The sequence below is a fragment of the Cryptomeria japonica genome, chromosome 11, assembly GCF_030272615.1.
Source record: "Cryptomeria japonica chromosome 11, Sugi_1.0, whole genome shotgun sequence".
NCBI classification, from domain to species: domain Eukaryota; kingdom Viridiplantae; phylum Streptophyta; class Pinopsida; order Cupressales; family Cupressaceae; genus Cryptomeria; species Cryptomeria japonica.
The window spans coordinates 487,075,546-487,096,619 of record NC_081415.1 but is presented as its reverse complement, the minus strand read 5'-3'; positions in this window follow the sequence as shown (position 1 = coordinate 487,096,619).

Sequence of the window (21,074 nt, the reverse complement as noted above, 5' to 3'; positions counted from 1 at the left end):
TTGAACCCCTGGTTAATACCGGTAAAAGATCTTAACCAGTATGCTATACCTATCACTTGGCAGAAGACCGGAAATGGTAAAAAGGCAAATTAGGGTTTACGACCTAATAGAGGAGCATTAATGATGGTAGGTGAGAGACATGTATAAATGCATTTTTCAAATCATTTCTCACTATTTGTTTTCGAGCGAAGAAAAGTTTTCAAGTGCGGAGTGAAGAAAAGGCGATTTGAGCTTAGATTTCAAGAAATCGGATAACCTTGAAAGAGATTCAAATCTATTTTGCAAGCAGTAGTGGAGAACTCAAAGCGGTGATTTGGCATCCGACGGAGAGTGAAGTAAAGCAGAATCAGGAAGCCCTGAATTTGCATTTGAAAGGTATTTTTTGTGTTCTTGGAATACTCTTCAATGGCTTCCGCATCTCATACCAGTTCAAGCACATCCATTGAGTCAGAAAGTTTCATTCAGAGGAAGTCCAAGTATAATGCTTTGTCACAAGTTCTAGCTGGAGTCATAGTCGAAGAAGGAATTTCAGATTATATTGATTGCAAGATAGAAGACCTAGGGTCCTTAGCCATTCATACTCAATTAGGTCTATTTTGCAGAAAGGACAAAAGGATCAAACCAGAGTTCAGTGTCTTAGAGAAGAAGAAACTCCATAATGCGGTATACTTTCTAGAAGACTTCACAGAGGATCACATCAAGATCATCTTGAGTAGATTCCATGGTGTCAAGATGTACCTGGAGAGAACGCATGATATCATGCCTGAGGCAATTCATGCAGTCACCAGTTTCTGCAACACATGAGAAGTGCCAGCCCTGAGAATAGTAAGCAAAATAGAAATGACCAAGCTCACTGGTTCGACAAGTGATTCACGAGGTATGATAGTTAATCCTATCAAGGATGAACTAGTAAAATACGCCTGCATGGTGATAGGCTACAGAACATTCTCAGCCAATAGGATTAATTATGTATCTGCTGCAGCAGTAAATGCCACTTACCAGATGATTATAGAGGATAAATCATTTGACATATGCACCGGTATGCAGAGGCAACTACTGTTAAATCTTAAGGCAATCAAAAAGGACAATTCACTGAGATTTAAGTTTGGACAACTACTGGTAGGGTTGTTTTTCTATTTCCAAGGGTACTTTTCGGGTGTAGGAGATGTCCAGTGGTGCACTGACCAACCAGTAACCAAGCAGATAAAGGAAAGTGTGCAAGCCATTGGAACTGGCTACCCTGAGGTACTGAACAAATACTTTGATGAGTTCAGAAGAAAGATGAGTCAGAGGGTACAAATCTCAGGTGACATAGTGAAGAAGTATGAAGATGACATATGTTTCACTATTCAAGTGGACAAATGTCTAATGGAGGCTGTTGAGCCTAGAATGGAGGAAGTGGAGCCTATGGGCTATGAGGTCATGTTTGACATGCTGAAAGGGTATGCTTCAACCCTTATTGCCTCACCTCTTGATCCAAAGGCTAAGCAAACCAGAACCTACTTGGAGAGGATCGCATCGGTTGAAGAACCATCGGTGAAGATGGGAAAAGAACCGACAACTAAGAAAGCTAAGGCAGTGCATGCAGCATCAGCACCAGCTACCACTGCGACTCCAAGAGTGACCAAGAGGTTACCGACAAAGAAGAAACCAGCGGTAACACCAACAAAAGTCTTCAAAAGAAAGAGGAAGACTAAGGCAAATGAACCGGAATCCAAAGAAACTGAGTCTAATGAATAGCCAAAGAAGGCTAGACAGACCAAGAAGATGAAGAAGAATGAATCGGCAACATCTGCACCGGTAAATATAGATATCTCCTCTTACAAACCTTTGACACATTGTCAAATAATAGTAAAGAATATTAGGAGAAAGTTACTTCATGATTTAATAGATTATTATGATGAATTCAATAGTGAAGAAAAAGATGAAGCATTGCAGGAAATCATTCTTTATTTATGTAAAAAATGACCGGTCACCATCAGAGATTAAATCTCAGACACCGGATTCATTATTTAAAGCATTGGATAACAAATGGCACATTGCCATTGAAAAGGAACAAGAGATTAGGGAGAAATTTTTTGCACAGTACTTCCCCAAACTCTCAAATTCAGAATTATTTGATGTATTGGATCATAATAAAGGTCTCTTCTTCACAAGGAGAAGAAGACTCTGGTTGTTGGAGGGGAGAGTTGATGATGTAGAAAAGGATACACATCGACACATGGCCCATGCTATCATCTTTCACAAAGCTCGAATGGCCAACCTCCAAGCGGAAAAGGAACTGGTTATTTCCAAACCGGACGAGGTTTTTGATGAGGAATGAAACCTGGTGGAGGAACCAATCGACACCATAGATGTTGATGCCCTGGATATAGAAGATGTCACTCAAGACATACCTTCTGAGAGAACTGAACAGGGGCAACAGGCCGATCAAGGTGGTGAACAAGTTGTGGACACACAACAAGTAGCAAAAGAACAGGAAGAGAAAAAGAAGAAGGATGAAGATGAGAAACAGAAAAAAGAGGAAGAGAAGAGAAAAGAGGAAGAGGAGAAAAGAAAAGATGAAGAGAAGAAGAAGCAAGAAGAAGAAAGGAAGAAGAAGAAAGAAGAAGAGGACAAGGAAGAAAAGAAGAAGAAGGAAGAAGGAATAGGAAGAAAAGAAGAAGAAAGAAGAGGAGAAGAAGAAGAAGGAAGAGGAAGAGAAGAAGAAAAAGGAAGAGGAAGAGAAGAAGAAAAAGGAAGAGGAAGAGAAGAAGAAGAGGGAAGAAGAAGAAAAGGAAGAGAAGAAGAGGAGAGCAGAGGAGAAGAAAAAGGCAGAGGAAGACAAGGAAGAAGAGAAGAGAAGAGAAGCAGAAAAGAAGAAAGTTGAAGAAGCCAAGGAACGAGAAGCGGAAAAATGCTCTTAGGTGGAGACTCCGAAGGCAACCGAAAGTCAACCCTCACCAATTGATCTCTCTAGTCCTATCGATCTCTAATCTACAAGTGAGTCAGAGCTTATGCAAAGCATCAAGGTTTCTCAAGAGTGCCTTGAGATCATTCGCAGGAAAAAGGAACAGGACATCATTCAGGTAGCTGTAGACACACTTACTGGTCTAATCCCCAGTACTAATCTTCCTAACACTGATTCATCACTAGCACAACTCAAACTTCTGTGTACTTTAGTGGATGATTAGGTGCAGGGTCTAGAAGAAGCAGCAGAGGCCAATGTAAAGAAAGAGCACCAAAAGGCTCTTAATGTTGCTCTCGTGAAGAAATTAAATGAGCTTAGGACTGAACTGCTAAAGGATCAAAAGGACATAAGGAGTGCCTTGGATGAGGGAAACTTGCTACTCAACAAAATCTGTCAACCTCATCTATTCTATGATGATGTGCTAGCCAAGAAGCAACAGCTTCAAATGGACTTATAGTCCTACTTAAGCACATTCAAGACTCCTTACGACTCCTTTGCAGCATATGGGCAAACTGTTCACCAGTTCTAGATCCAGTCAGCCAAGATAGAGCAAGAGATCAACACAAGGTCTAGGGATTTGCAGGAGCTTCAACTGGTATTACTTCCACGACTACAAATTCTCTAGAAATGCTATCTAAACCTGGATGCCCTGACAGTCACACAAGAATTGAGCACAATAGATGCCATGGAGGAACAGGTATCACAAATGCAAACAGAGAAGGAAGTGGTGACCTCCCTACTTGAGTCCTGGTCTCTTTCCATGAAACAATTTTTGTAGGACTATAAAGCGTTTTTGACAAGTATTATTCATTATTGTCATAAAATCTTTTATATATATATGGAAACAGGTTTTTTAGTGGTACTTTGTCATTGTTGGCAAAGGGGGAGAAGTATATGGTTTTAAAATTTTGAAATTTTGATATATCAAGGGAGAAGTATATCAGAGGGAGAAGTATCTATTTTGAAATTTTGATATATGTTGTGATATATGCTATATGCTCTAATGATTATGCTCTGAATGCAAAATTGCTATACACTCTGTTGATTAAGGGATAGTGTATATGCTTAGGGGGAGCAATTTTGTTAATGGCAAGTTTTTGTTGTAAAACACTTAGATGTCAAAATTTTATTTTCCTAAGTGTTGCCATCAATGCCAAAGGGGGAGATTGTTGGCATTTTTGATGTTTATGTTGTGATTGTCATTGATGGACACACACTTGTATTGAGATCCCCTTTATATGTATAAGCTCATTCCCGACTAGTATTTGTTCCAACCGGTATGTTGTATTCTAGTCTTTAGACTAGTAGTGATTTTGCAGAATGTGTTTCCCAGTCTGAAGCGGCATGACGACCCCAAGCGGTTTGCAAATCACAAGTGGTATGAGGGAGCAAAGTGGCACAACACATTCTTACCAGTCTTCATTTTTGTCAAACTGGAAACCGGTATTTTGTATGAACCGGTAATACTCTGTGATGAGTTACCAATCCACCGATTGTTTGACGGTGTCGACACATTAACGGTGATTCCTGTGTCATGTTACTAAGTATGTCTAGGTTCATTGAACCTAGGAAATTGTAAAGAAATCTTATTGGACCGACATGAAATCAGATTCCTTTAAAAGGACATCATGTCTAGGGTTTTAGGTTGTTGTGAAAAGGGTTAATGTTGAGCTAGGATTTAAGGTGGATGTGGAGTTGTTTTAAGAGCGATCTTATCTAAGAAGATCGAGTTGTAACTGAGAGAGAGATAGAGAAGATTGAAGTAATGCTGGAATGCATTAGCTATGAGAAATACTGGATCTAACCAAGTAGTTTGTGCTATTAGATAGATCAAACACTTGCTGATTACTCACATCTTTAACAAGTCAGTAGCCCCTAACCAGGTAGGCCTCAAAGCCTTTGTAAAATCCTCTAACAAGGTGGTTCACACATGTGAATCTAAAATCCTCTAACAAGGTAGTCTTTAATCAGACTTATCTCCTAACAGAGATTGAGATTCCTAACAGGATCTGTTCTGGTGAAGAACATTGTAAGACCTTAACCAGTCTGGTTTCTATTCTGTAGATAGTGACTTGTGAGTTCCATCTCACCATGGTTTTTCCCAGTTGGGTTTCCACGTCAAATATCTTGTGTTATGGTTGTATTTCTTTTATGGGTGAATGTTTTATTTGCATTTTGGTTTGTATGTGTGGTAACCAATTTGACTGTTAGACTGCTTTACCGGTTTATCTTTAGACTGTGTAAGTGTTTTAGTGCAAAGATTTCTGGCATACTAATTCACCCCCCCCCCCCCTCTTAGTATTCATCATTATGGAGATGCCACCACCCAAGAACATCAGCCAGCTTAGATCTCTACAAGGATGATTCCAATCAATCAGGTGATTCATCGCTCAACTGGCAGATAAAAGTCTCCCATTCAATCATTTGCTACATAAAAATGTACTGTTCAGATGGGAAGCCAAATGTGCAAAATCCTTCTATCAAATCAAGTAGTATCTAATGAACCCACTAGTTCTAGTACCACCAATAGCAGGGAAGCCACTCATTCTCTACATTTCAACAACAGACATCTCACTGGGGGCATTGTTAGCACAAGAAGATCAATAGGGCAAAGAGCAAGCTATCTATTATATCAGCAGGACATTAAACGGATATGAACTCAACTATATAGTCATTGAGAAAGCTTGTCTAACAGTGGTATTTGCCTCTCAAAAATTTCGACACTACATGCTAGCTCACACAATTAAGCTGGTTGTAAAAATTGATCCTCTCAAATATTTACTCAGTAAAGCAGCTCTTACAGGCATATTGGCTAAGTGGGTCATGATCCTCAGTGAATTTGATATCCACTATACAAAACGACGAGCTATCAAAGGACAAGCAATTGCAGATCAACTGGCAGAAGCACCACTACCTAGAAAATAAACTATGGAGATTGAATTTCCAGATAGAGACGTTCTTGCTATCTCCACCAAACAATGGACCTTATATTTTGATGGATCCTACACACAACATGGCTCAGGTGCTGGCATTTTGTTCATCACTCCTGAAGGACACACTATACCAAAATCATATAGGCTTATGTTTCCATGCACCAACAACATTGTTGAATATGAGGCATTGGTTATAGGCATCAAAATGGTCTTAGAATGGAGGATCACAGAATTAAAAGTCTACGGAGATTCACAACTAGTCATCAATCAAATCAACAAGGACTATCAGACAAAGGATGACAAGCTGCTACCATACAAACGAATGGTGGATGATTTTAAACAATATTTTGTACACATCACCTTCGAGCAAATACCAAGGTTGGATAATAGAGCAGCTGATGCCATGGCTACTATCGCTTCACTATTGCAAATTCCAGAGCAATAGAATAGTTACGCGTTTCTGGTAGAGCAATTATTCTCCCCAGCCTATGACCATTCGGAATCCCATGTTATCTATACCTTGACCAGTTCTGACTCTCCGTTATATGGACCCATCTACAACTATCTTAAGAACAATATCCTACCCATTGACCTATCCCGAAACCAAAAATGTAACTTTATCCGGCAAGCCGCCCATTATACTCTTACTCTTGATACCTTGTATCGTCGAGGTCTAGATGGTACTCTTCTTCGTTGTCTTGATCGTAATGAATCTGACTCTGCTTTACACGAGCTTCACAAAGGTATCTATGGCACACATTCAAGTGGTACTACTCTTGCTAAAAATCTTCTATGAATGGGATATTACTGGCCAACAATGGAAAAAGACTCTTATCACTTTGCAAAGAAGTGTCCTAAATGCAAAATCCATACATGCACCAGCACAAGAACTGCAGCCATTCACAACATCCTGGCCCTTCTTTCAATGGGGACTAGACTTGGTCGGCAAAATTCATCCTTCATCTTCAAATGGACACAAGTTCATTATAACTGCAATGGAATACTTTACCAAATGGATAGAATCAGTCCCCATGACCAGAGTGACTGGGAAACAAATTGCTTCTTTTATCCTTAATTATTTGATCTGCAGATATGGCATTCCAAGCTCCATCATCACAGATAATGGACGACCTTTGAAAAACCAAGATGTATGAGAACTATGTGAAAAATTCAAAATCCAACATCGTTTATCTACACCTTACTATCCACAGGGGAATAATCAGGCAGAAGCATCCAACAAAACAATATTGAAAATCCTAAAGAAAATAGTGAATGATGCAGGCAAAGATTGGCATTTACAACTCAACCCAGCACTTTGGGCCTACAGAACTAGCATCCGCACACCTACAGGAGCTACACCATATTCATTGGTATATGGATCAAAAGCAATTTTACCCTTGGAGGTATAAATTCCATCTCTCAGGGTCTCTTTGAAAGGCTTAATCCCAGATGAAGAGTATCGAGTTAACCGACTGCAAGAGCTCGAGCTTCTAGATGAAAGACATCAATGTGCCTACACTCATCTCAAAGCATATCAGCAACGCATGTGCAGGAGCTACAACCACAAGGTCATTCTCAAAAAATTTTAAATTGGTGACCTAGTACACAAGGAAAATCCTAGGAATCGGCAAGATCGAGAAAAGAAAGGGAAATTTGAACCTAATTAGTTAGGTCCCTATGTCATCATATCAGCCTATGGATCAAGCACCTATCAGCTAACAACTTGAGAAGGATATGTGCTCTACGAACCAACTAACAATGTTCATCTGAAGAAATACTACACATGAGTACTCTAATGCACAGAAAAGTCAAAAAAATCAAAAAAATCAAAAAAACAAGAAAAAGGTAAATAAAAAGGTACAATAAAAGCAAATGGTGAAAACCTGGCAACAGGCGCTATTGTGAGAGGACAGCTCCTCTATCTATATCCATACCATTATCTCCACAGTAAAGCACTATCGGCCATCACGCAACATTTTTATCACAATATCCATCCAGGCCATACTTAGCATAGTCACTATCCTTGTTTATCTGCATATCCTTTCACCACATCTCACCATGGTTTAGTAATCACTGTACATATCCATATTATGAAGTACTCTTAACTAGGGGCAGTAATCAAAACTTGCAACACGTTTGAAATGTCAAAACTTGTCGCAAACTTAGAACTTCATATCCAGCAAACAACACTCGCACAATCGCAAAGCAAAACATTGATCGCTTAACCAAATTCACAAATATGATGGATGATTTTCTGAAATATCAAATGTTGCATCTTGCATAAAGTTTTGACTATTTTTGCACTTGAACTTTTTGAATTGTTGGATCCTCTAAATTTTCTCAACAATGCTTCAAAGCTAAAGAACGTCATGGGGGACTCCAATATTTTCTTAGTTTTTCTGTCTGTGAGGCGATCATCTGTACTATGTTGATAATTGTCTCGCGATGTGATTCACAGCATATCATTGAAGACATGATTCCACATCACGCATACAAATAATTTAATCTTGTCTATTTTTACGCAATCTGCACTCAGGTCTTCCTGGTTTAATTATACCTTGACGCTTGTGCTATCTTGCAAAATCAAAAATCATGTAAATTTTTCTCAGGTCATTATGGTTCAATTATACCATTATGCTTGTATAAATTTTCAACATATCCCAAAATTAATCAATGCTCAAATGATGATACATACAAAGAAAGCAAACAACATGTGGCTATATAGGGATGACGAATACAGAATGCAAATGCTCAAAATCAATTAGTTGCATATCATTTTACAATTAGTTGCATATCATATCATACATCAAATTTTCAAGATACATCTCATAGCATATCATATCATACATCTCATTTTCAAGATACATCTCACAGCATATCATATCATACTGTAGCTTAGGAAATAGGAAATCATCACAAAACAAAGATAAACATAATAGCTCAATCACAAAAGCATCCATTTCAATGAATCTATCCTAAGAAACACTCAATAGAGACATGAAAACAAAAGCATTCAAAATTAAAGACATATGCAAACCAATAGCAGATCTGAATGCTCCTTCATGTGGCTCCATTGTTCTTCTTTCCTCCTCAAATGGTTTGGTTGTGGATCTCACCTACAAGTGCACATACACAATTGAAAGCAAGATTGACATTGATTATTGATCAAGAGTACTAGAAGCGTAAATTCGATAGTCTGATTAAGGATTAGGAATCAAGGATCAAGGGATTTGAGTGAAGAAAATCATCCAATTTATAGATAAATTGGAGAAATGATCAAATTAGCATGATAATGATTCGAATGGAAATTCAAATCAAGAATAGCAAAATTATGACATGTTATGACAAATTGCTATGCAAAAATTTATGACAATTTATGACAAATTGCTATGCAAGAATTGATTGATTGATGATTTATGACAAAATTATGACAAATTGACATGCCATTCCCATGAATGTAGGAGAGAAATAGGAGGAAATGAAATTAGGAATTAAGAAATTAGAAAAAGAGGAAAAAGAGGAATGAGGAAATTAAGAATTAGGAAAATGATGAAAATTAGGAAATTAGTGAATTAATCAATAATTTTTCATTTATTAATTAATTCATTCACAAAGAGGAATAATTAGCCAATTAAATGAACATTTAATTGTGATGAGAAGACTTAGGATAAATAAATAATTTATTAATCCTAAAGAGGGAAATGACAAACCAGGTTAAATGATTAAATCACGAAACCCTAGAAGATGAATTAGGTCTTGATGAAAGATAATTGATTCGATCATGATTTGATTTTGGATTGATAAATGACCAATGTGATAAATGATTTGATTGAGATTGGTTGACAAAAATCAATGACAAATTGACCAAATTGACATGATTGAAAAGGACAAGGATCGATGACGAATCGATCGCAATATGACAAGATTGACAAGGACAAAGATCGACCCAAAATCATGATTGAAGATTGTTGTCGACAAGACCAAATTCGAGAGCGAGATGAATGAAGAATGTAGAAGAATGACTCGATGTTCGCAAATGATAAAAACCAAGTACGAATCATAGGATAAATGTTAATGCGACGCAAAAACCTAAAATGAGGCAATGCGCAAATGTTAAAGTATGACTCCGCAAGCGTTGACCATTTTTAGGTGTCTACATTTTGCCCCTCTTTGAGACAATGCGATTTTAAGCGTTGTTTCAAAGAACAGTAATGAAAATGCCCCAGACAATAATAATGACATATGCATGCCCCCTCGAGGAATTGGCCGTAAATAGGCAGAGAAGAGGCCAATTGATCGATAAAAATGATAGAAAACGATAGGAGCAAACAGACTGACAAGACTGACTGAAGAAATGTTAGTAAGAAGAAATGAGATAGAGGACAGTTAGAGATGAAGAAAAACTTGCTTTCAGTAATGCACTTTGTAGGTGAGATCCTTTATTTTAATGTAGCAAAATGGATGCGTAGCATCATGGCATTGAAGGCCAGAGCTAAAATGCAACCCTTTTTGCAAAAGACAGACACATTGCAGACAAACAGCAATCACAACAAAAAAAGAAAAGGACCATGATCCATCCCGGTCACTCTAAATCACTCAGTGACATCATCGAGCAACATAGGAACATGATTGAAGATAAATCAATAAAAAGATAAGATGCACAAATTCCAACAAGTCAAACAAACATCTTGATCTTCATTGTCAAAAGTTGAAAGCACTGATAGGATGATCATGTTGTCTGGTTTCAGGACATGTGGTACCCCTTCTAAGACAGGACACAGTCTGGTTTCGAGTATACCACACCCTGTATAAGACCCATGATAGCAGTAACAAGGACAAATGATTTTGATGTTGATATTTGATTGATAAGACAATTTTGGTCAGTTTGAATGTTTGATTTGATTGAAAAAGGTCATCTGTTAAAGATTGATTTCATTAAAGCACAATGTTTGATTGCGAGTTGTTGGATGTATACTCAGTGAGCTGTCTAATGCACAAAAGGAATAATTATTTGCAAAATTTTTGTTTTTGGAGTTTTACAATTTTTTTGTGTTTTTTCAGGACTTTATTTGATTTTTAGAGATTTTTTCAGGACCTTTTTTTTATTTTTATGAATTTTTTCAGGACATTTTTCAGTTTTTATGACCTTTTTTTTTCAGGACATTTTTCAATTTTTATGAATTTTTTTGGACATTTTTCAGTTTTTATGACCTTTTTTTTCAGGACATTTTAAATTTTTTTTTTTGGATTATTTCAGGACATTTTTAAATGTTTATGATCTTTTTTCAGGACATTTTTAAATTTTTTTTTTTTTGAAGATTCTTTTCAGGACATTTTTCAAATTTTTTTTTTTTTTTGAATTATTTCAGGATATTTTTCAATTTTTTATGAGATTTTTTTTGAGATTTTATGATTTTTGCCCCCAATGTCTAGCAAGGCAAGGAATATGACAAATGGATAAATAGGCTTGTTGAAATGATGGTGGATAGATGGAAGACAAAGGCCTTTTATCATGGAGACAATGTGGATGCAATTTTCAAGGGCTATTGCATGATGGGACAAGAGACTGGATATGACAATGTAAAGTAGTGACGTGGCATGAGGGACATGTCAAGAGGTTTTTGAAACTATGTTTAAATTTTGCGTCCTTATGTCAGATCAAGATCAAGGAATGAAAAAGAATGTATGGATAGTGATAAGATATGGATAGGATAAGCAAGACCAAGAATGGATAAGGGACATGGACTGAAGGTCGGGATTGGCTACAGGATAGTGGTAGAAAGTTGCAATAAGCTAGGGAATATGGATGAAAGGTTGTAATAAGCAAATGAATAAAGACCAAAAGCTATGATAGACTAAAAGCTGCAAACAAGATGCATGATGTTCATGACGATCCTCAGCCTTGTCAAGATCAAATGTGGAAAAGGGGATATGGGCATGAGGGATAATAGGATATGAAGGGTAATGACAGGGGTTGGATAGGATAATGGAACAATGAAGGACAAAAGGATATGATAGGATAAAACCTGCCCCCAAGTACGGTGTGCAAGAAGTTCATAAATTACTCATGATGCCTGTTTACCAGGTTTTCATCACGGTACTTCCCCAAGGCGCCTGTTTGCCAGGTTTTCACTAGTGGACGAATTATTTTTGATATACTTTTTTTTCTTTTTTTTTTTTCTTTAATTTTTTCATTTTTCACTTTTTTTTTACTTTTTGTATTTTTACTTTTTCAATAGAAGATGGACACATGATAGGGGATGGAAGAAGGACTCAAGCGTCTTTTTGTTTGGATAGTAGCTTTGAAAAAAAATGGATCATGACCTTTAAAAGTATGCTCAAAGACGTTGGTAGGATAAGGACATGGAAAATGAGATGAAACTAAGGCAAGGATTTATGCAAAGGATTGGACCAGAGGGATGGAAGGATGGAAAATATGCATTGGATAATGGATAGGGTATTGGAAGAATTGGGCTTTAGTGGATGGAAATGAAGGCAAGATCGACATTGGCACACACCTTGATGGGTGATGGACTGATGGAGGAAAAATGGATTTTGGATATGGAGATTTTGATGAAGGAATAGCTTGGGATTTTGGGACATAAGGGCCCAAAACGGATGAAGAAGGTGATGGAGGAACAGATTTGAGAGGTTTGGATGGAGGAATAGCAATTTTGGATGCCAAGTTGGATGTTTCTTTAGGCTTTTGTGCTTCAAGGAGCCGCTTAGGGATCCACATGGTTTTTGATTTTTCATGCTTTTGCGGTTCCTTGGACTGCATTGCTTGCACACGGGATTTAGGAACCCATATATATTTTGACTTTTCTTTATTTTTCTCAGTGGGCCTTTGTGACCTCTTGGATTTTTCCTTTTCTTTTTGGATCATATTTTTCTTTGTTTTGACATGTCTATTATATTGGACATGTTGATCCTTGAATACATGTGGATTTTTAGACTTATGACTTTTATACTTGGCATCCAAATTGCTTGGAGGGGGAAAGGAATGCATGGATGGATATGAATGAAATGGAGTTCTTTTGGATGGATAGAATTTACTCAAGGATGTGTGCCTTTGTTGACCTTTCATAGAGGACAAAGGAATATAAGGACCTAAGATGGATGGCAAGTATGATGGGGAAGGTGTATGTTTTGATTTTGATGGAGGGCTACCAACATCTTGAGAGTGAGTTCTGCAGACATGACCCTTAAGATCTTCTTTGATATGGAGGGATTCTTTCTTATGAAGATCTACTCCTTTGCCTTTATGAATATCTTGACTTGTAGGATACTCTTTTCTTTGGGAAGAAGACGCGAGTCCATTATGAGGTGGATATGATATGAGAGAAATAATGAGATCTTGAAGTGGATCGGATTGGACCAAAGTGGAAGAACCCATTATGCATGTCGATGGTTCATGAACATCTTGCATTGACACGTTAGAATCATGAGGGGGATTAGGATCATGAGAGGGACTAGGATTTTGTAGTGGACATGGTTCAATGATAGGCTCTTCAAGAGATGGAATGGGAGAGATAATGGGATCATCAAAAGGAATGAGATCTTGGAGTGTATATGGAGCATTAGGACAAGGAGATGGAGGAACAAGTGGATCTTGTGGAGGATCTGAAGAAATAATTTGATCTTGACAAGGAGGGAGATCATTGGAATCCTCTTTAAAGGTGCTTTTCTCTTGACTTTTAATGGGATCATCATAAAGGATGGAAGGGATATCTAGAATGTCAATGGGATTTGAAAGGACATTTTTTTCATGAAATGGAAGGGGATCATTTGGGATTGGATGGACTGGGATATCTTGATCTTGCTCGAGGAATGGAGTGTCAATAGGACTTTGGATAGGATGGACAAGAATAGGGGAGTCATCATGAGTGTCTGGGAACATGGAGTCCTGGTCAACAATTGGATGGGATGATAAGGTTTCAGGATCTTGATCTTCATCTATTTCAAGACACGTTTCTTCATTCTCTAAATTATCCTCTTGACATGGGGTTAGACTTTGGATATGCATGGGGGATTCTGACAAGGAACCAATGTTTTGGCATGAAGGAAATGCACTTTGAACATTTGTGATGGATTCTGGCAAGGAATCAATGCTTGAACATGAGGAAGAGGGACTTCGAATGGGGTCCTCTAAAACAGGTAATGGCAATAAAGTGCATGGTTGCATTGGGTCTTGTATTTCTGAAACATGACAAGGATGTGCATCATGAATTGGATTATCTTGGCAATCAATTATGGATAGCCCTTGAATAATTTCATCCTTGGGTGTATTGTTTGATGAGGACAATATGGAAGGTTCTTGTGAAACTTCTATAGGTGTAGGGATAGATGCCACTGGAGAGTCAATTTGCTTGCGAGGGGATAAGGTATTGCTAGACATAAGTGTATTATCTTGATCTTCCTCAATAAACTCACTTGGTAATTTCCTTAAGAGCATTGCAATAAAGCCACCTTTCTTTTGAGGTTTTGACATAGTAGTATCTGGAATTTGAACTTGTTTGGCAAGGAGTTGGTTCTGATCTGATGTCATGTTTTGATTTCGAACTAGATGTTGATCAAATTGGTTTGACATGTTCAAAATTTGGCTTGGTGTGTGTTGCAACCTTTGTTTTTGAATGTTTGGTTGTTGTTGTTGACATTGATATTCCACCATTGGTTGAACTATTTGTTGACATTGTATAGTTGGTTGGACATATTGTTGAAATTGGACCACTGGTTGTATTGGTTGAATATGTTGAACAATTGGTTGAACCATTGGTTGTATTGGTTGAAAATCTGATTGATAGTAAACACCTTCTTGTTCTTGTTGTGGAGGCACATAATGTTGAAATTGATGTTGTCTCTTTTCTTGAAATTGTTTCATCATCTCTATTTGTGAGAGGAGAGCTGGTATGTCTGATCGTTCAAGAAGAGATCTTACATCAATTGGCTCGATATTTGGATTTCGACCTGGAAATTTTCGAAACATTTTGGACACTTGTGATCTATTCTTCACAATGTTTTTCACTTTTTGTTCCAATATCTCATTTTCTTGAGCTAGTTTCTCCTCTAGTTTTTGTATTTGGAGACTTGTTTCATCATAAAAAGTTTGATCGATATTGCCTTGTTGTTGGGTTGGATAGAATTGTGATTGCCTTGGATTAAAATTTGATTGCATTGTCGGTTGATATGTCAAACTTTGTTGCATCATTGGTGCTTGGAACCTTGTTTCAATAGACATGTCACTATGCAAATGCAATATTTTTGGAATTTTTCAAGGATAATGTATGATATGCAACTAAATGCAAACTAAAATAGATGAAAATGCAATCTATGTTTTTGGTTGTTTTTGAAGATTTTGACAAACTTATGAATGCAAATCTAAGAGAGGGACCCTTAGGAAATTGCAATGATATCTAGACCTCAAAGGACAAAAGGACTAAGTGACAAAGGACAAGATGACAATGTCTCCCCTATATGCTTGGATACTAAGCTAGGTTTGACCAAATGATATTGATGACAAAAGGACAAAATATTTAATAAGGTCTAGACCTCCTAACAATGACTTAGGGTTTATCCAAGATTTGGATTACTCAAGTATGACAAAACCTATTTTTGACACTATATGCTAAGGGACAATTACTATGCAAATGACCCTAATATGATATGATAATAACCTAAACTTAATGAAGAGACCTAGGGTATGCAATGTATGACAATGGTATGACTTTAATGCAAGAGGACATATGCAAATGGATGACCCTTATTGATATGCAAAGGAGTATGACTTAGGTGACACCTAACCTTGGTACTTGACAATGACTTTTGCAAAATGCAACCTAGGATGAACTTAAATGTAAGTGACATGCTTGTTGAGATAAGATTTTGAACAATGTTTTCTAACCATGTTTGAAGATGAGTTTTGAAGTTTGTTGGACCTTTGTTGGATGAATGTCTCTTGTGTTTAATCTTATGTTGGATCAATTTGTCTTGTTTTTGGAATGATACACAATTCAACTTTTGACAAACAAAGAATACAAGATATTGCAACTTAGACTCAAGACAATCATGCTCATTTCCACATTTCTTATGGTAGGCAAAGACATTAGGTACTTGAGAGGTAGACTCATTATGGGATTCAAGGAGAATACATAGATGCTTGACCCCACGGGCTCCCCTCCATGGCACTCACTTCTCAGGGCAACCAAGCATCAGTCCCCATGGAAATCTCCCCATGGCGAACTTAGTATCTCTTCCAAGTATCTGAACTTGTCCTTCTCAAGAAACTAGAAGGGTTTTTGGCCTCTAAAACAAGGTGTTTAGTAAGGATTTCTGTTAAGTGTTACTCCTTGATGTCACGCAAGCATGATTGAGACATTAAGCCCATCAAGATACCAAACAAATGTAGTCGCGCAAGCACGATTTAGACCGTGAGGCCCTACTTAGATGTTGATATGAGAAAGAGTTCAAGGGTCATCACTTCCCAAGTAACTGCAATTCCCACGTAACACTTCCTTCAAAGCTTTCACTCATCGGGTATTTTTTTATAGTGAGTTAGAATGCCAAGGAATTCTAGCCCTACTCACTTTGGGTCGTTCCCTTCTCATGATTATCACTTGCTTGCAAAAGCAAAGTGGTCGGGAAGGCAGGCCCTCTAAATGTGACACACAATCAACAACACAAGCATGGTATCGAAGATCTGGATTTCTGATCACCCTAAGAAGGATGAGAGCATACTCTCCTACTCCAATGTCATACTTAACAATCAAAGCAAACAAATGTTCATTCCAACCTATTTATAAATCACTAAGTGCCTAATTAAAAATCATAAACACAAAAGTTTGGTTGTTTCTCCAAGGCAACCTGCAAAACCCAAGTTAGAGGTTTGATTTGTTGTCTTTGACCATCGATTCTGCATAACACATGTTAGTAGTTTGATTTGTAGTCTTTGCCATGCGTATGCCAAGATTCTGCACAGATAATTGGTACCAAAATCCAAAGCACAGAAAAAAGAATGCAAAAACACAACAAATTTCAAGTAAACACTGCATTTTTTACCTCTGTTCTGGACTTTACACAGGCGCAGAAGTCATGACACAAGCGCAGAATGTCTGACACAGACGCAAGTTGTCTTATACAGGCGCAGAAGTCTCCAGAATACCCTGCACGACCCTGTTTTTGGGCTTTTGGCCTGCAAAATCAACTTGAAAGCACTCCAAAACACAGTTAGAGGGTTAGATGGTTAGTTTTCACGTCGGGTTCACCAATTAATGTACGCATAGGAAATTAGAAATCATCACAAGACAAGATAAACATAATAGCTCAATCACAAATGCATTCATTGCAATGAATCTATCCTAAGACACACTCAATAGAGACATGAAACAAAAGCATTCAAAAGCAAAGATTATGCAAACCATAGGCAAGATTTGAATGCTCCTTCCATGCGGCTCCATTGTTCTTCTTTCCTCTTCAAATGGTTGGATTGTGGATCTCACCTACAAGTGCACACACATCATTGAAAGCAAGATTGACATTGATTTATTGATCAAGAGTACTAAAAGCTTAGATTCGATAGCCTGATTATCAATTATTAAGAATTAAGGATTAGGGGTCAAGAATCAAGGAATTTGAGTGAAGAAAATCATCCAATTTATAGATAAATTGGAGAAATGATAAAATTAGCATGATAATGATTCGAATGGAAATTCAAATCAAGAATAGCAAAATTATGACATGTTATGACAAATTGCTATGCAAAAATTTATGACAATTTATGACAAATTGCTATGCAAGAATTGATTGATTGATGATTTATGACAAAATTATGACAAATTGACATGTCATTCCCATGAATGTAGGAGAGAAATAGGAGGAAATGAAATTAGGAATTAAGAAATTAGAAAAATAGGAAAAAGAGGAATGAGGAAATTAAGAATTAGGAAAATGATGAAAATTAGGAAATTAGTGAATTAATCAATAATTTTTCATTTATTAATTAATTCATTCACAAAGAGGAATAATTAGCCAATTAAATGAACATTTAATTGTGATGAGAAGACTTAGGATAAATAAATAATTTATTAATCCTAAAGAGGGAAATGACAAACCAGGTTAAATGATTAAATCACGAAACCCTAGAAGATGAATTAGGTCTTGATGAAAGATAATTGATTCGATCATGATTTGATTTTGGATTGATAAATGACCAATGTGATAAATGATTTGATTGAGATTGGTTGACAAAAATCAATGACAAATTGACCAAATTGACATGATTGAAAAGGACAAGGATCAATGACGAATCGATCGCAATATGACAAGATTGACAAGGACAAAGATCGACCCAAAATCATGATTGAAGATTGTTGTCGACAAGACCAAATTCGAGAGCGAGATGAATGAAGAATGTAGAAGAATGACTCGATGTTCGCAAATGATAAAAACCAAGTACGAATCATAGGAGAAATGTTAATGCGATGCAAAAACCTAAAATGAGGCAATGCGCAAATGTTAAAGTATGACTCCGCAAGCGTTGACCATTTTTAGGTGTCTACACATACATCTCATTTTCAAGCTACATCTCATAGCATATCATATCATACATCTCATTTTCAAGATACATCTCACAGCATATCATCATCATACATCTCATTTTCAAGATACATCTCACAACATCCTGTATTATCACATCATGTTCCTCACATATCACATCACATACATATATCTAAGCATTGCATCATCATAGACTAAATCATATAGAAATCATAATCCATAACACATCACATGAGGATCAAAGAAAATGGTGTCATATATATATATATATATATATATATATATATATATATATATATATATATATATATATATATCTCAAAGAATGATCAATATACAGAATATGTCATGTCTGTGCAAATGTAACAAAATGATCAAAATTTAATGGAGACAACATCTCTTAGGTATGACTATCTCCTGAAGGTGACAGTCTCACTGCAGATGTCCCAGCACCCAGATCTCCAGGTGGATCCTATCTAGGAGGCCCTGTCACACCTCTGCTCTCCGTCCTCGACCCAGTCTCTCAAGATCAACTAGATCTCGACTGTGTAAAAATCTGCACTTGGCACTCCCTTGGAACCACATCCTCATAATGTCTCCTATAGTACTCTACCTCCTTGGCTCTTAGAGCCATCTCTCTGAAGGTTTCTCTCATTAGACCACCTACTGCAACTCTCTGCAAACTCATTGCGAGCTCCTCTGCTCGACCCTGCCGCTCTATCTTAGTATCACACTCTATGGTTAGTTGAGTAATCTGACGCTGATGCACTAGCAACTATGTCTGCAAGTGCTGCACTGACAACTACAGCGATCTAATCTGCACATCCTCTGCATGCGTTGAAATCTGCATCTACAAGGGTACCTGTGAAGGGGTACCCTCTATCCCTTTAACTGTCCTCGGTGCAGGTGGAGGTAAAACATTTGACCTCCTCCTCTAGGTTGGTCATCGCACGTCATCATACCCTCCAATTGCCGCTATAACCTCCCCAACCCTCTCCTCACCCCCAGCTCTGATAGCCAAACCTCCTCTCCCTCTATCCATCATAGCTCACCGCGCAGCTCTCTCCACCCGTATCCCCCTATCACCGATATCTCCTCCCCTGATCCAATCTCCCTTTATCTCCTTGCCGACCTCAGCCACCTCCTCTGCCATCTCCGCCATCATCTCCTCCTCCATCACCCCCCCTCATCTACCTCCTCATCGTCATCAAAAGCCAAAATCATCTCGGCTGGATCCGATATCCTAGCCATCGCATGCGCTGCAAAGAGTGCTACAAACTCGTCAGTCATCCCTGCATCCACTATCTCAGGGGCATAATCCCAAATCTGGCTAGCTGCATGAAAGAACTCTTCCATTGTCACCGCGCTATCAATCGTCGGTCCCCAATCCAGAATATCCTATCTCCATCGAGCATAAAAACATGCTCCCTATGGAATCCCCTGTTGTTGACCATACTGCCGCAACACCCAGCTATGCAGAAACCTCTAAATAAAAAAGGGTGTCTGCCTTATCAAATATCTAGTCATGTAGACATAGGGCATCTCCATCCCATCCTCGGCCCATATCTCGCAACCTGTATATGGTCGCCAGATGACCGTATCAATATCATCCAGCACTCTCCTCCAGTGCTCTAGTTTGCCCAGCTTACGCTGGACAACTATCTCTCTATATCCATATGCATATGCACGCCTAATAGGCCTATCTCTGTCCCCCAATAGCCTAGCTGCAGGAATATGCTCCCACACCCATACCTGTAGCAGTGTCACTCCAACTGATAAACTACCATAACCTAGGTATACCACCTGGTGTAAATCCCTGTATAAGTGGGCCAGCATAGTCGACCCCCATGCAAATCGGTGACCCTGCATCACCATATCCTCCATAACCAATCCCCACCCCACTACTAGTCCCTTCGACCTACGGTCGGGACATAAGAAACCACCTATGAAGCCTGCCAGAACTAATGGTAGAGGCACATAATCTAAATCCAAAAACTCCTGCCAGGGGATCTCATACCCGCACACAGTATCATCCTGAAAGATCTGGCGAAGTGCCTCAATCCCACCCTCCTCGGTCTGCTCATAAGGAAGCAATGCACCTACCACAAGAATCCATAGAATCGGGTAGCAATCCTCAGGCGTCACTGTAATCTTTCCTATCACCAAATGGAAGGTGTTTGTGTCACTGTGCCACCTCTCCGCCAATGTAGTCAATAAACCCCGATTCATGATAAACTAAGGCATATCTAACAATGAGGTCAGGCCACACCTCTCAATAATATCTCTATCTGCCTGTGTCAATCATGGTATCAAGGACCATGGTCTCAGAAATCGCTCACGCAACTGCAACACTCCAAGACGCTCCTGTCAAAAAGTGAAACAAGTCCAATATCAGTTTCCTCCTCACAACATAGATACCAAAATCAAATTCATATCAAAACTTGAAACTTTGAAAATCTAATCAAGTTCCACATCATATCAATGCATTTTCATATCTAATCATATCAGCTTGTAACACAACTCAAGTTTCACATCCATATCAACTTGTCAAACAACTCAAGTTCCACAATCAAATCAACTTGTAACACAACTCAACATCCATATCAACTTGTAAAGCAACTCAAGTTCCACAATCAATA